Below are 14,737 nucleotides of genomic sequence, written 5' to 3' on the forward strand. Positions count from 1 at the left end.
TGTCCAGATCTATCTGTATCCATTTTGAATACAAGCATAGCTTAATAATTGAATCTTATCCTTTAGTGGAGAGAGAAAAAATAAAAATAAAAGCACACATATTGATTAAGGAGATGTGTGTGTGGGTGTTCTAGTGTCCGCTCCCTTTATATATCATGTAGCAGCAACCCGAAGCCCATAATATGTTAAGACACTAAATGATGACCATGAATGTTGTTTTTAAGTCTTATTTTCTTATTTTGCCTGATTTATTTTTATTATGCTTTTAGTCAGCAATGTTTGTATTATATTGAGTATGTTATGTGTGTAATGTGACCTGCATGTACATTAGATTTGTGGCTATAAATTCTCATACGATGAGAATAGGAAACAAAGCCAGTCATAACTTTGAATCTGAATGCTTTATAAACAGGTTTGCAAGTACCACTGCTGTTCATAAAGCAGTGCTTCTTTGAAGAAGGTCCCATGATTTTAGGAGCAATGGGAGCAGGTGTTACATATTCTATGAGTAGAAGCAGGAGGGTGGTTCTCACACATGGGTGACATTGGATGGAGCCCCAGTCCAGAACTTTGATCTCAAAGATTCTAGAACTTTCAAACGCCCTACTGAGCATGTGCAGCTGTAGTTATCACCCTGACCCCTAAGTAGAGTCAGCCTCTTCCGACTCCCCCCCCACCCCCCCATGGAGTTGGGTGGTTGTGGGAGCCGTGGTGTCCCAGTATTCACCTCTGCTCTCGCCTCAGTTTTTGTAACATTTTTTTCTAGAGCTGCAGCTGTTTTTCTTTCCCTTACCGTACAGTATTTTCTTTTTTTCCTCTTCTTTCCCCTGTCTGCCAGCCGCATGGCGGGCCTTGGTTGCTGAGCAACCTGGCAGTGTCTAATACTATCACTTATTAAATAAATACTGCACCTGTAGTTTAGTATCTGTGTCCTCTCCTTGCTCTGTCTGTTTTTCGTACCTTTGTCAGGTGCTGGCAGGACTGACCGAATGCAGTCCGTAGGTGATCCTGAGCCTAGGAACTTGCTCAAGTTCTACTTTGGCAGGAGTTCCATGTTTCACCGATCAGTCAACATAGATAGAGGTTCGGACAGTGAAGAGATTGAGGACCGCACCGCTCCTGTAGCGGGGGAGAGCTCATCCTCCCCACATTCAAAGGAACTAGTCTCCACGGGCAGGAGCCCTGGACGATGTAGCGTCCCCTCCTGCTTGCCTGTGATGGCAGTGCAGTCTCCTTGTGAGACAGGGTGAGCAGGATCCTGTGTAAGCAGCTTGCTGCTGTACCTTCGGTACTATGCCCAGTAACGGTTGCCCATGCACATCTGTGACCAGTGTACTGAAGACCTGATGTATCGATTTCGGGGACCAGGTCTGTCATTGAGGTGCTGGGGTGCCCTAGGTGCCATTGAAGTACATGACCACCTTCTGCCATAAGGGCCTTCTATGCTATAGGCATCTGTGGGCGCCGTAGAGTCTCAATGTACTGGAGTCATTGAACACCTTGGCCCTCGAGGTGGCATAATAGCGGCACTGACCTTTAGTGTTGGAGACCAGGACTGCCATCGAGCACCATGGTCCCCCTCGACACCATGGGAGCCACCATCGATGCCCTCTGTCCTATCAAGGTGCATGCATGGCAGTGGCTGCCCTTGATACCATAGACGCCCTCTGCCATTGAGGTGTGGAGCCACTGTGGAGGCCATCGGACGTGTTAGCAATGTCATTCGGGGCTGCTCTGTTGTACACTGGGATTACCATTGAGCGCCCTGGTTACCTTCAAGGCAATCGATCTCTAGGGCTCCTGAGAGCTCTAGTGTGCCACTGAAGCCCTCTGACAACAGGGATTTCGGCCTTGGAAGAACTTGGTGCTGTCAAGCACCAGGGTCGCCATCTACTCAAGGTACCCTGGAGCGGTGAGGCATCCAGACACAGTGGTTCAGTGCCTTCAAAGCTCTTCTATAGTGTCCAGATGGGGCACAGAGGGGCATCATGCTGTCTCATCACTGGCCTACAATGATCGGCACTGGGAAGTGAACCCAATTGTTTTGTCACTGCTGCCATGTAAGAGATTCAGGTTAAATTCCTGACCTTGTCCTTTGCCCCTTAGGCCAGCTGTGTCTGGGGATGCTGTAGAGGGAGGGGGCAACACTGGGTGGCCAGCCTAAGGATGAACATGTACCGGGTTCCAGAGGGAGCTACAGTCCATGACCCCGGTCCAAGCATTGTTACTGTGATGGCTGGGCTAGGCGGGAGGGGGCTAACTAACAGGCCGATACAGTAAAAATTGTGGGAGAGCGGGCAAGTGCCCGCTCTCCCAGTGCACGCACAGGACATTCTCCTGTGCGCGCTATACAGTAATTTAATTTATTTAAATTAGGGCCAGCGGTAAAAAGAGGCACTAGGGACACTAGCGCGTCCCTAGCGCCTCTTTTCGGACAGGAGCGGCGGCTGCAGCGGGTTTGACAGCCGACGCTCAATTTTGCCGGCATTGGTTCTCGAGCCCGCTGACAGCCACGGGTTCGGAAACCGGACGCCGGCAAAATTGAGCATCCGGTTTTCAAGCCGCGAGCCTATTTCAAAATTTTTTTTTTCCTTTTTTTAACTTTCGGGACCTCCGACTTAATATCGCCATGATATTAAGTCGGAGGGTGCACAGAAAAGCAGTTTTTACTGCTTTTCTGTACCCTTCCCTGGCGCCGGCAGAAATTAACGCCTTCCTTTGGGTAGGCGCTAATTTCTTAAAGTAAAATGTGCGGCTTGGCTGCACATTTTACTTACTGAATCGCACGGGAATACTTAATAGGGCCATCAACATGCATTTGCATGTTGCGGGCGCTATTAGGCTTGGGGGGCTTGGATGCGTGTTTTCGACATGCTATTACCCCTTACTGAATAAGTGGTAAAGCTAGCGCGTTGAAAACGCGTGTCCAATCATGGGTTAACAGTGCGCTCCGCTGGAGCGCACTGTACTGTATCGGCCTGTAAGGAAATAAATCTAGGTAACTGCAATTGAACATTCATGGTGCCATAGCCTTGTGGAGGCTGCGTTTGATCAGGCTTGTGCAAATCCTGAACCTGTGGTTCTGCCTGTGAGGACCCTTCTTAGCATAAATATGTGTTAGGAACTTATCAGTTACAAAAGCAGAAAGCAAAGGCGAACAAATTGCTCTTCTTTGTTCCATTTCATCTAGGGACAAATCACAAATGTACATATTCTAAGTCTCCATACATGGTCATAAGTGAGCAGATCTGCTACACCTGTGTCCTGTGACATGCCTATGTTGATCAAACGTTGCCTTTTCTAAAGAAAGTGCAGAAGGTTGCCCCGGGTCAGGTGCTTACCCTAGATCCAATTGGGCTAAGAACCCAAAATAGCAAAAGAAAACTGCTGGACTAACAAAACTACTACCTCTGAAGAAGGTCACTTGTGAAGAACACAGAGCTCCCGAGGGTGACAGCATGGGGGTGACACAAGCTGGTGATGCCAGGTTCTGAAAGAAACATACTTAGTCTTAATGAATCTGTACTGCGTCCTAATTGATTATATGTAACTAAATTGATTTTCATCCATTAATTTGAGTAGATGGAGTAAACTCCTGCAGGTACCATGGTCTCATTTCTGCAAAGTGGCTTTAATCATTGGTGGCCTGCTTTCAGAGAAATTGAGGGAGCGGACCTTTAGGAGTGCTTTACATTTCTGTGTGTGTGTGTGTTTTTTTTTAGTCAAGCTTCAGTTTTATTTTGTGTCTGGCTGGCCTTTCATAAAGAGCATAGAGACAAGTTTGTGGTCAGCTTTCTGCAGGAATGCTGCAAACCAATCTGCTGGCTGCACAATCAGAAACGCTGAAAAAAAATGCAAGTTCATAAAGTATTTAAAGTGTAGTTTTTATTTAAATTAGTCCCCTGGGCTCCTGTTTCTTTTCTTTAGAAGAAATAGCATAGTTTGCTCTAAGTTGAGCCCGTGAGCAATTGCTCATATAGGGGGTCATTTATCAAAATGGCGCTAAGGCGTTTTCGCATGCATTAAGGGATTATCGTATGCGAAAAGCCCTGTTAATGCATGCGAAAGCACCATATCATATGATGCGATGCAAATCTGAAAAAGAGGAGGAGTTAGGGGCGGGAGTGGGCTGGGTTTGCCAGTCTGCGAAGTGCTATCGCACAGACTTAACGCCGATTTTAACTAACACCTTTATGTTTCTCTCTGTCTCTCCCAGTGGTTGTATGCAGGAAATTCAACAGGTCTGGCATGTATCGCAAAGTCTGAAAACGTTATCGCAATTTGCGCTAACTTAGCTCTTTGCGTAGGCAATTAGCGCAAATTGCGATAAACTGTCTATTGGCATAAACCACGCCCCTTTTGCTATCGCATGCGATACTTATCGCATTTTGATAAATCCAGGCCATAGTTTGGAGCATCGCTCACAGGTTTTGCATGGTCGCTCACATACATTTTTCTGGGTGCTATATACAGAAATGCAACGCTAAAACTGGCGCTCAAAAACTTAATTAAAAAAAAAAATTGTTGCTCACACAAAAGAAAAAAACTTGCACACACTTAGTTACTCCTTGGAGCCCCAACCCCCCCTCGTGTAAAAATCCTTCTCTTTGTACAGCTTTTATAAGAGGGTATGAATGGTAAGAAATAACTCGCTTACTGGACATACAGATCACAATCATGCTATTTTATAAACATATGTTCATCATGCTGGGTAAGAATATTATCATTCCTATCAAAACAGACAGGTTCTTTCTATTCTACTCATTCTTGCCCACTTATGACTGGGCAAACGGAAGCAGAAAGGTCTAGAGCGTCTGCTTAATATCAAGCAAGGAGCTAGGACTAGTCCCCATGTACCTCTGCTGGGAGTCCTGGAGCCTGCATTATGCCCATAACCACTCGACCATGCCTCTGCCTCCTCTTCCCTTGCCACTTTGATTCTCAGCTGGAGTGGAAATCTATAAATAATCCACTCGTGTTGCGGTTAGAGAAGAAATGCACCTTAATGAACCTGCAGAAAGGCTTCCAGGCTAGTTGTTTTACCTGATGCTGTGACCACAGCTTTGAATTAAATGTGAGGTAGTCAAGTAGTTTTCTTAGTAGCAGCCACAGCTCACTGCCAGGCCAATGCAATATCAAACATGGAAAAATGTGCGTCCAAACTGGGTGCACGGTTTTTCAAGGCGCACCCATCCCCCTTCTCCTGGGTGACCGATGCAGTAGGCAAATGAGCTGCCGCACTGAAAAGGTCGTGCTAGGGATAAATTGTGCATCCCTAGCATGTCCACGGCATTGAGCAAGACAGCCAGGGGTTAGGAAAACTGGCACTCATAAATTGAGTATCCGTTTTCCTAACCTGACTGCCGTCAAGATTTCTTTTCATGTTGCTTCCTGTGGTTCCTCCTACTTAGTATTGGGGTGATTAGTAAGTAGGAGGAACCACAGAAAAGCAGTAATTTCTACCTTTTTTTTTTGAGCCCTTGACATGCATTAAGAGTTAATGCCAGCTCCAGGGCTGGTGTTAGTTCTTGTGTGTAAAAACATGCTCGTTGGGTGCACAGTTCTTTTTTTTTTTTTTTTTTTTTGCATCGGGGGCAATAGCTAATAGCCTCATCTACATGGCATTTACATGTGGTGAGCACTGTTAGCTACAAGCATGTTTGGAGGCGCTAATCCCCTTTTTGTATGGGGTGTTAGCTTGTTAGCCTAACGTGTCCAGTCACAGGCTAACCTGAGCACACACTATTGCATTGGCCCCTGGGAGCTCCCATCCCAGCCATTGCACACGAGTGACACCTATGCAGTCTGACGGGAGTTATGATCTATGGATCCCACCTGAAGACTGTCATGCATTGGTTGGGCTATAGAAGGAGAATGTGGAGAGAGAAGTATAAAGGAATAGAAACAGGTGAAAAATCCCAGCTAGTTGGCTCCGTGCACAGGAGTCAGCTGCCATTCTGACTCTGTGTAGGTGACATATAGGCAGAAAATGGGAAATGAGAGACTAGGCTTGTTGAGAGAACATGGTACGAGGTAGAAATAGGACACTCCTCCCCCCCCCCCCCCCCCCCTATATTTCCTCCTTTGGCTTTTTATGGGGGGGGGGGGGCGGAGTCAGATTAGTTCCTCCTTTTTCTTGCAGCTTGGTTGGAACCAGTGCTGGGACTGTGGTACCATAAGCCTTCATTCACAACCACCCAGGGATTTTTCACCTATTTTAATGGACCTTCCCTCCCACTGTTCCTAACTCTGGTTATTGCAGCAAAGGTCCTGGGGCCAGGGACCCTATATGGGCTCCTATACTGTGGTGGCTACTCGATGTCCCCTTAATGAAGACAATGACTCCCTCTAGAGGCTGTGAACAGCATCCCCAGCCTGAGGGTGCAGAAGACCCAACCTTTGTCTTTCTAAATCAGCAATAGAGAAGATAAATGGACAATCAAACCATATCGGCAGCTGCTGAGCAGATGTTATGAGCTGGCCTAATGTAAGATTCGTTTGAAGTGTTTACGCTTTAGCAGTGCTTATATTTTTTTTATTTGTGCTCTGTGGGAGACTTGTGTCTAATCCCCCTGTGTACTGTGTCCTTTGGTAATAATCCAATGTGCCAAGCCTACAGTTTAGTACTGTTAAAATATAGTATTCTTTTTATATTGCACCACTGTGCTTCTGGTATATACAAATAACTTTAAAACATCCACACTGTCTCTCTAATTTTTAACTTTCTAAGTTCTTCGCCCAGCTATTTTTTTTTTGACTCCCTCTGGACTTTATCTCTCCTCCTCCCCCACCCCCCTGTAAACTAACCTCCTCTAGAAACCTGTGTTACACTGTGTGTACCTGTGTACGCTGTTTTTGTAAGAGATACTTCTGGTCAGAATGCAGGGCTGTATCCCTGTGACAGAAGCTCTGAAACCATTTGCTCCAGCTGCATCCTCCTGCACATCATTTCATGCTTGTGTTGCAAATCAAGTTTTGTGACAGACCCCCTAAATCATAGGAAAGAAATGTGCAGAAGGGCTGCAGTCAGCACCGAGGGAGATGGCCCTTTTATGTGGTATGCCGACGGGCCGGAAAACAGATGGTGACTGGAAATAAAGGTTAGTGCCCCAAACGGGTATTCCTGGAAAAAGAACCTGCAAATCAGCGAGAGTCTTTCTATTGTGTGTTTTTCCTTTTTTTAACTCGATGGATTGTTTTCTTGACCTTATGATATTTTTGGAATCCCAGAATAATGCAGGCTTACACCTGTTTTGCATTCATGAATAACTGTGCTATCTAGCTGCAGTTGTTAATTGCGATGGAGAAGGTACAGAGAAGGGCTACCAAAATGATAAAGGGGATGGAACAGCTCCCCTATGAGGAAAGACTAAAGAGGTTAGGACTTTTCAGCTTGGAGAAGAGACGGCTGAGGGGGGATATGATAGAGGTGTTTAAAATCATGAGAGGTCTAAAATGGGTAGATGTGAATCGGTTATTTACTCTTTCGGATAATAGAAAGACTAGGGGGCACTCCTTGAAGTTAGCATGGGGCACATTTAAAACAAATCGGAGAAAGTTCTTTTTTACTCAATGCACAATTAAACTCTGGAATTTGTTGCCAGAGGATGTGGTTAGTGCAGTTAGTATAGCTGTGTTTAAAAAAGGATTGGATAAGTTCTTGGAGGAGAAGTCCATTACCTGCTAGTAAGTTCACTTAGAGAATAGCCACTGCCATTAGCAATGGTTACATGGAATAGACTTAGTTTTTGGGTACTTGCCAGGTTCTTATGGCCTGGATTGACCACTGTTGGAAACAGGATGCTGGGCTTGATGGACCCTTGGTCTGACCCAGTGTGGCATTTTCTTATGTTCTTATGTTCTTATGCTTTGATGCTGAGAATCTTCTTTCACCTCAAACTTTGTCATGTGCTTCTGCATAATCACTTTAATAAAAACATTTTTTTAGATTTCAAATCTCATAAGAGAAAGCAAACTCTTTAAACAAAATCTAGAAAACAACAAATTAAGCAGGATAACAATTACAATAGAAAGGAGGTATAGCCCATAATTTGAGTCCCCAAAAAAAGCTGCAGGGCCTAAGGTCATAGTGTCTTTGCTTTTATTAAAATAAATAAATAAACAAACCAAGTAAAGAAAACGATCTGAAGGCACAAAAAAACTCAAGAGTGAAAAATGGCCAGAACTAAGTCCAAACAATTACTTCTCAGTATGGATCCAGTAAGTTGGGAGTCCTTAGGAGATAAAGATTGGCTCTCCAAAACAGAGCTTGCTCTTCCTTTTGGTTGCTTATCTTTCAAGGAAGAAGTCACTTGTTCAGTATTGTAAAACAGTTCTTTTCTTTTTTTGGTAATAGACATATTTTATACTTAGCCTGATCTTATTTTTCACTTTGCTAACATCTTTCCTATTCTGTAAAAATAAATTTAAAAAAAACCAACCCACATCTAGCATCTGTAGCCCAAGCCATGTGTGGGAAAAGGAGTGGTTGTGGATTGGCTCCATAGAAAGAGTAATTCAGGGGCTGGTTTTATTTATCTGTTTATTTGTGACACTTAAACCACTTTCCCCCCCCCAAGAACTTGAGGCAGATACAGAACATAAAGCAAACTGCAATATCATTTATGATTAACAAAATAAGTCAATCCTAAAAAATAACAAATGAGAGGAGTCAGGTCGCCCGTTATAAACTAATGTATTAAAGCATGAGCATTTGAGGACTGACAGCGTCAGATATCTGATGACATGGACTCTGTCCTCAGTCTCGTGCTTTAATTAATCAGTGTATAAGGTGGCACCTGCCTCCTGTCATTTTTGCTACACCAGCTAAGATAAAAAAAAAAAGCGGAACTTTAAAAACATAAGCTACAACTACAAACTATGTCCATTCATATAAATACATCAATTATACACTCATAACCTCTTCATTACAAACCTCCCACCACCAAAATAAACGTAACCTTTATTAAAAGCAAAACTAAAAAACCAGGCCTTTATCTGTTTCCTGATTCATAATCACCCATTTAAAAGTATTTTAAATAGACATTTAAGGATCAAGTTCCAGATTTTGGAGCAGCACATGAAAAGGCCTCCTTTCCAGTTTCTGAGAGTAGGTACTAAGAAAGCACTAGAAAATGATCCTGAGAAAAGCATAGCATGCTGCTAGGGGTAAAAGGACATAAGGACTCTGTTAAATAATGAGGTTGTTTATTCTTCAGATGGGTGTAGACAGAACTGAATTTTTGGGGAACCCAAGGTCAGTATGGATGGGAACTGTGACCAGCTTCTCCCATCCCAGGTAGGTCTTCAGTGCGATGGCCACAAAACCCTTTTAATTTCTGGCAGTGCTCTATTTCCTGTCTCTTCCCTTTCTCCCCTGGCCTGTCTATGCTGTTTCTCACTCTCCCCTCTGGTTAAGGCAACTACTGCATCCACCTGTTACTCTCTCAGGCTGCCAAAAAGCAATTATGTAAAAAGGCTTCCACGCAGCCCAAACATTCCTGAACTTTGAAGGGACTGGGGGGGGGGGGGGGGGGGGATGGGGAATAAATAGTTACCTTAAAACGTAAACAAAGCCTTTGGCCTCCAACTCTTACAGAACTAACCCATTCAAGTTAGCCTCCTTAAAGGCACAGGGGATCATGGACTGGCAATGAATCCAGTGTTTCCAGACCTAACTCTTGCACCTATAAGTGGCTGACTCAAATGGGACATGATCCTGCTGCTAGGGGTGAAGGCTTGAGCTAAACCTGAGAGGGCACAGGCCCACCCACAGCTAAGCCTCTGCTTAATAACCTTACAGACTATAGAAGCTAACTTAAACTTGCAATGAAAATAAACCAGAAGCCAATGCAAATGTTCTAAGGCAAATGAAATATGATCTCTAAAGCAAAGACCTAAAAAGACAGGAGCTGCCACATTTTGCATCAGCTGTAATATTTGTAAATGTCTCCTAAGAAGTCCTACAAAGAATAATAGTAATCCACCCTTGATAAAAATCTAAGCATGGATTACTGTAATCAGTCCTTTCCAAGGGCAAAGCTGACAAATAATATGCAACTGAAAAAAATGAAGAATGGACTAATGATGTAACATGAGCAGACATAGAGCTCTGAATCTGAGGTTATCCCTAAAATATGGGCCTCCAATAAGTCCTCCCAAACCAAATTTGACAAAATCAGTTCTGAGAAGTGGTCTTCAGTGAGGATCATTTAAGCCTAAGAACCTAGGATTTCTCAGCATTCACTTAATTTATTAATCCTCATCCAGTTATATCGTGATTAAGCGTATCAAGGTCATCTGAATGATTGGAACCAAAATCTGCATGAATCTGAACATCGTCCGCATATGAGGCAATTTAGTTCCAACCTCCTAATCATTTTTCCCAATGGACTACATGTTAAGAAGCATTGAGGAAATTGCTGATCCCTGCAGGACCCCCTCATTTTAATAGCCAAGAAGAGGAAGAATCACCAGTCATCACTTTCTGTGTCTGATCCTCCAGGAAAAAGGAGAGCCAATTGAATGCCGTGCCCCTGATACCCACACCATGCATCTGTTTCAAAACTATAGCATGGGCTACGGTGTTAAAGGCTGCAGAATGGACTACAACAGCCCACATCACAAGCTTTCCCCGATGGCAGAGGTCTTCTGTTAAGGACAAAAGGGCAGATTCTACTCCATAACCAGGGTAAAAACTGGACTGGTTAGGATCCAAAAGGCTCACCTCACCCAATTAATGGACTACTAGTCCCTGCACAATTTTTCACAAAAAAGGCACATTAGCAACTGGCCTATAATTCTGAATGAGAGAAATGTCCAGATTTGATTTTTTTTTTTTTTTTAAGTTAATGGCTGTTTCTTAATTTAAAGGAAAAACTACCTTCTTTAAGGGAAGTATTATTAGCCATGGTCATAAATTCCAACAACACAAACAAATCATGAAGGACCCAATACAACCACCATTATAAGTAAACACATGATATTAACTCACTTTTAGTGCAAATAGCTAAACACCTGTGGCAACAGCATTTTGGTATACTATCTGCCTGCATGACGGATATGTTGACTTGTGCTACAAAACAACACAATAAAACTCATTTTAGAAAAATAGTTCTAAACAAATTATATAATCACTCACTCAATTTGATAAGCACTCACCATCAACCACAGTCTCACCAGTCTCTAAAATGTGGAGGATCAAGAACAGTCCATTATATAGATGATGATCACATTCCAACCAATTACATCTATGTCAACCAGTCGTATATCCTAGTATACACTCTCTAGTTTGTCTCCTTATTTAATCCAAAAGGATCAACAGTATGTAACATAAATCCTTGTTTGCTGCTATACAGTGACCTATTAGTGGAGCTTCTGCTCTCTGACATCCAACTACAGTGTTCTATTATGCGAGTCTTTAATGTCCTCTTCGACTTCCCTACATATATCAAAGAGCAAGATGGACACTGTTGAGCTATCTATATGGCCAGTGATTGTTTTTAAGAATGGCTTCTACCATTTTGCCCAGCACCAACATCAGACTCAGTCTATAGTTTTCCAGATCATGCCAGAGCATGATTTAAAAATCAGCCTTACATTAGCCATGATCCAGTCTTCAGGTATTGTGGCTATTTTAAATTAAAGGTTACAGATTACAAGTAATCTAATTCATTCTAAGCAGTGCAGAATAATTAGATGCAAAAAGTTAAATATGAATAATCTAATACTTGGGAGGTCAATTTCCAGACTCCTTTTTCAGTCCCTCCCCACAATCTCTTGCCTCTGTTTTCCCTTCCTAGATTCTTTTACATCTCCCATGCTTCCACCCCTACCCTTACTCATCCCCCTGCCAGTGCTCCTCTTCCAGGCTCACTCATTCTTCCTAGTGCTCCTCTTCCCCTAACCTCACTTATTCTCTCCCTAGCCTCAACAATCATTCTCCAGTACTACTCACTCCAATTGATTCCCCCCTCCCCTCCCTCCAGCCTTAATTCTCCTTGTGTGCTCCCCCATGAGCCACAATAATTAGGGTTGCCAATTGGCTCCAGATTTTCAGGACAGGTTGATCAAGTCCTGATTTTACCCCATTGTATGCAGGGACTTTTCATTCTGATTTCCCTATTTGTATTAAGATTATTTTAGGCAATTAGCTAATTAGATTCCTAGAAGATGGTATCGATAGTGGATCAAAATAATCACAAATAATTGATAAATGTGGATCAATATATGTACATTGCACATAGCTTAAGTATAAGGAAAGACTGAATCTATAGCATGCTGTCTTTTTTTTTTTTTAGACTACAAATGGTAGAAAAACAATAGAATGCAAATCGGGGAAACAATATAATAGCATTCAATGTATATTATCAGTCTAGTAGTTATGAAAATACTTCAAAGTAAGCTGCTGAGGACCATCATAACACCCATCTGTGCCAAATGTTTGTTTCTTTGCGCACATCAATCCTAGGTCACATTTAATCATTGGTCTAATAATAATGTCATCTTTTTTAGTTATTTTTATAATGCATAAGAATATGCCATACTGGGTCAGACCAAGGGTCCATCAAGCCCAGCATCCTATTTCCAACAGTGGCCAATCCAGGCCATAAGAACCTGGCAAGTACCCAAAAACTAAGTCTATTCCATGTTACTGTTGCTAGTAATAGCAGTGGCTATTTTCTAAGTCAACTTAATTAATAGTAGGTAATGGACTTCTCCAATAACTTCTCCAATCCTTTTTTAAACACAGCTACACTAACTGCACTAACCACATCCTCTGGCAACAAATTCCAGAGTTTAATTGTGCGTTAAGTGAAAAAGAACTTTCTCCGATTAGTTTTAAATGTGCCACATGCTAACTTCATGGAGTGCCCCATAGTCTTTCTATTATCTGAAAGAGTAAATAACCGATTCACATCTACCTGTTCTAGACCTCTCATGATTTTAAACACCTCTATCATATCCCCCCTCTCAGCTGTCTCTTCTCCAAGCTGAAAAGTCCTAACCTCTTTAGTCTTTCCTCATAGGGGAGCTGTTCCATTCCCTTATCATTTTGGTCGCCCTTCTCTGTACCTTCTCCATCGCAACTATATCTTTTCTGAGATGTGGCGACCAGAATTGTACACAGTATTCAAGGTGCGGTCTCACCATGGAGCGATACAGAGGCATTATGACATTTTCCGTTTTATTCACCATTCCCTTTGTAATAATTCCCAACATTCTGTTTGCTTTTTTGACTGCCGCAGCACACTGAACCGACGATTTCAATGCGTTATCCACTATGACACCTAGATCTCTTTCTTGGGTGGTAGCACCTAATATGGAACCTAACATTGTGTAACTAACTATAGCATGGGTTATATTTCCCTATATGCATCACCTTGCACTTACCCACATTAAATTTCATCTGCCATTTCAATGCCCAATTTTCCAGTCTCACAAGGTCTTCCTGCAATTTTTCACAATCTGCTTGTGATTTAACTACTCTGAACAATTTTGTATCATCTGCAAATTTGATTACCTCACTCGTATTTCTTTCCAGATCATTTATAAATATATTGAAAAGTAAGGATCCCAAAACAGATCCCTGAGGCAATCCATAGCCCACTCCCTTCCACTGAGAAAATTGTCCATTTAATCCTACTCTCTGTTTCCTGTCTTTTAGCCAGTTTGTAATCCACGAAAGGACATCACCACCTATCCCATGACTTTTTACTTTTCCTAGAAGCCTCTCATGAGGAACTTTGTCAAACGCCTTCTGAAAATCCAAGTACACTACATCTACCGGTTCACCTATTTTTCAAGAAAATCCTTTCCTCATAGATCTTCCTTTCTATGAGAGAGTATTTCCTGTATAGACTCTTTTCTTTATTTCTATCGGTTATTGCAATAATTATTTGCCTTGATTAATCTATGTAATCTTATTGTGATGCTATTTGCTTATTACTGATATTCACTTTGATAGTGTCATTGTTGATTTTACAATTTTCTACCAATTTTTACTATATTTTTACTTTTACAAGATTGTGTGTTGTGTATTCTATGGCATAATATAACACCACTTTAGGCCACCTTTCACACTATTGCAGTCCCTACAAAAAAAGTAAGATTACAAGTGCCTGGATGTAGTGGGGTAAAAGCAGGACTGGATCAGCCTGTCCTGAAAAGGTGGAGATAGTTGGCACCCTTAACAATAATTGTCCCTAGTGCTACATACAGCCCATCCAACCTCACTTATCTTCCCACAGTGTTGCCCCCTCATCCCCCAAGTCTCATCATCATCATCCCAGGGCCCCCTACCACACCAGTCTCACTCATCCTGGGCAGGGCTGGTTAGTTGGATAGCTGGCTGGATTGGCTGGGCTAGCTTTAAAATACCAACTTTGATACAACTTTGGTACCTTAAAGAGGCACTGACATAGTGGGAGGAAGTGAGTGAACAAAAGTGGGTTAACTTCTGTTTGGTATTCACTGAAAAAGAGTTTGGAAGAGAGCTACTGATTTTTGGCAAGGGTACAGCTGGGAGTGGGGTGTATTCTGTTTTGTTCACAGAAGAGTGTATTTTGTGAGGAACTAGCAAAACTGAAAGTGGAAAAGTCACAGGGCCAGAATGCATGCTTCCCAGGATCTTAAGGGCACAGAGGGAAGTTCTGGCAGGTTCACTAGAGGTTTGGGACTGGGAATAGTACCGCAGGTCTGGAGAAGGGCAAAAGTGGTAACAGAATAGGTTGGAAAA

The sequence above is a fragment of the Rhinatrema bivittatum genome, chromosome 10, assembly GCF_901001135.1.
Source record: "Rhinatrema bivittatum chromosome 10, aRhiBiv1.1, whole genome shotgun sequence".
NCBI lineage: Eukaryota > Metazoa > Chordata > Amphibia > Gymnophiona > Rhinatrematidae > Rhinatrema > Rhinatrema bivittatum.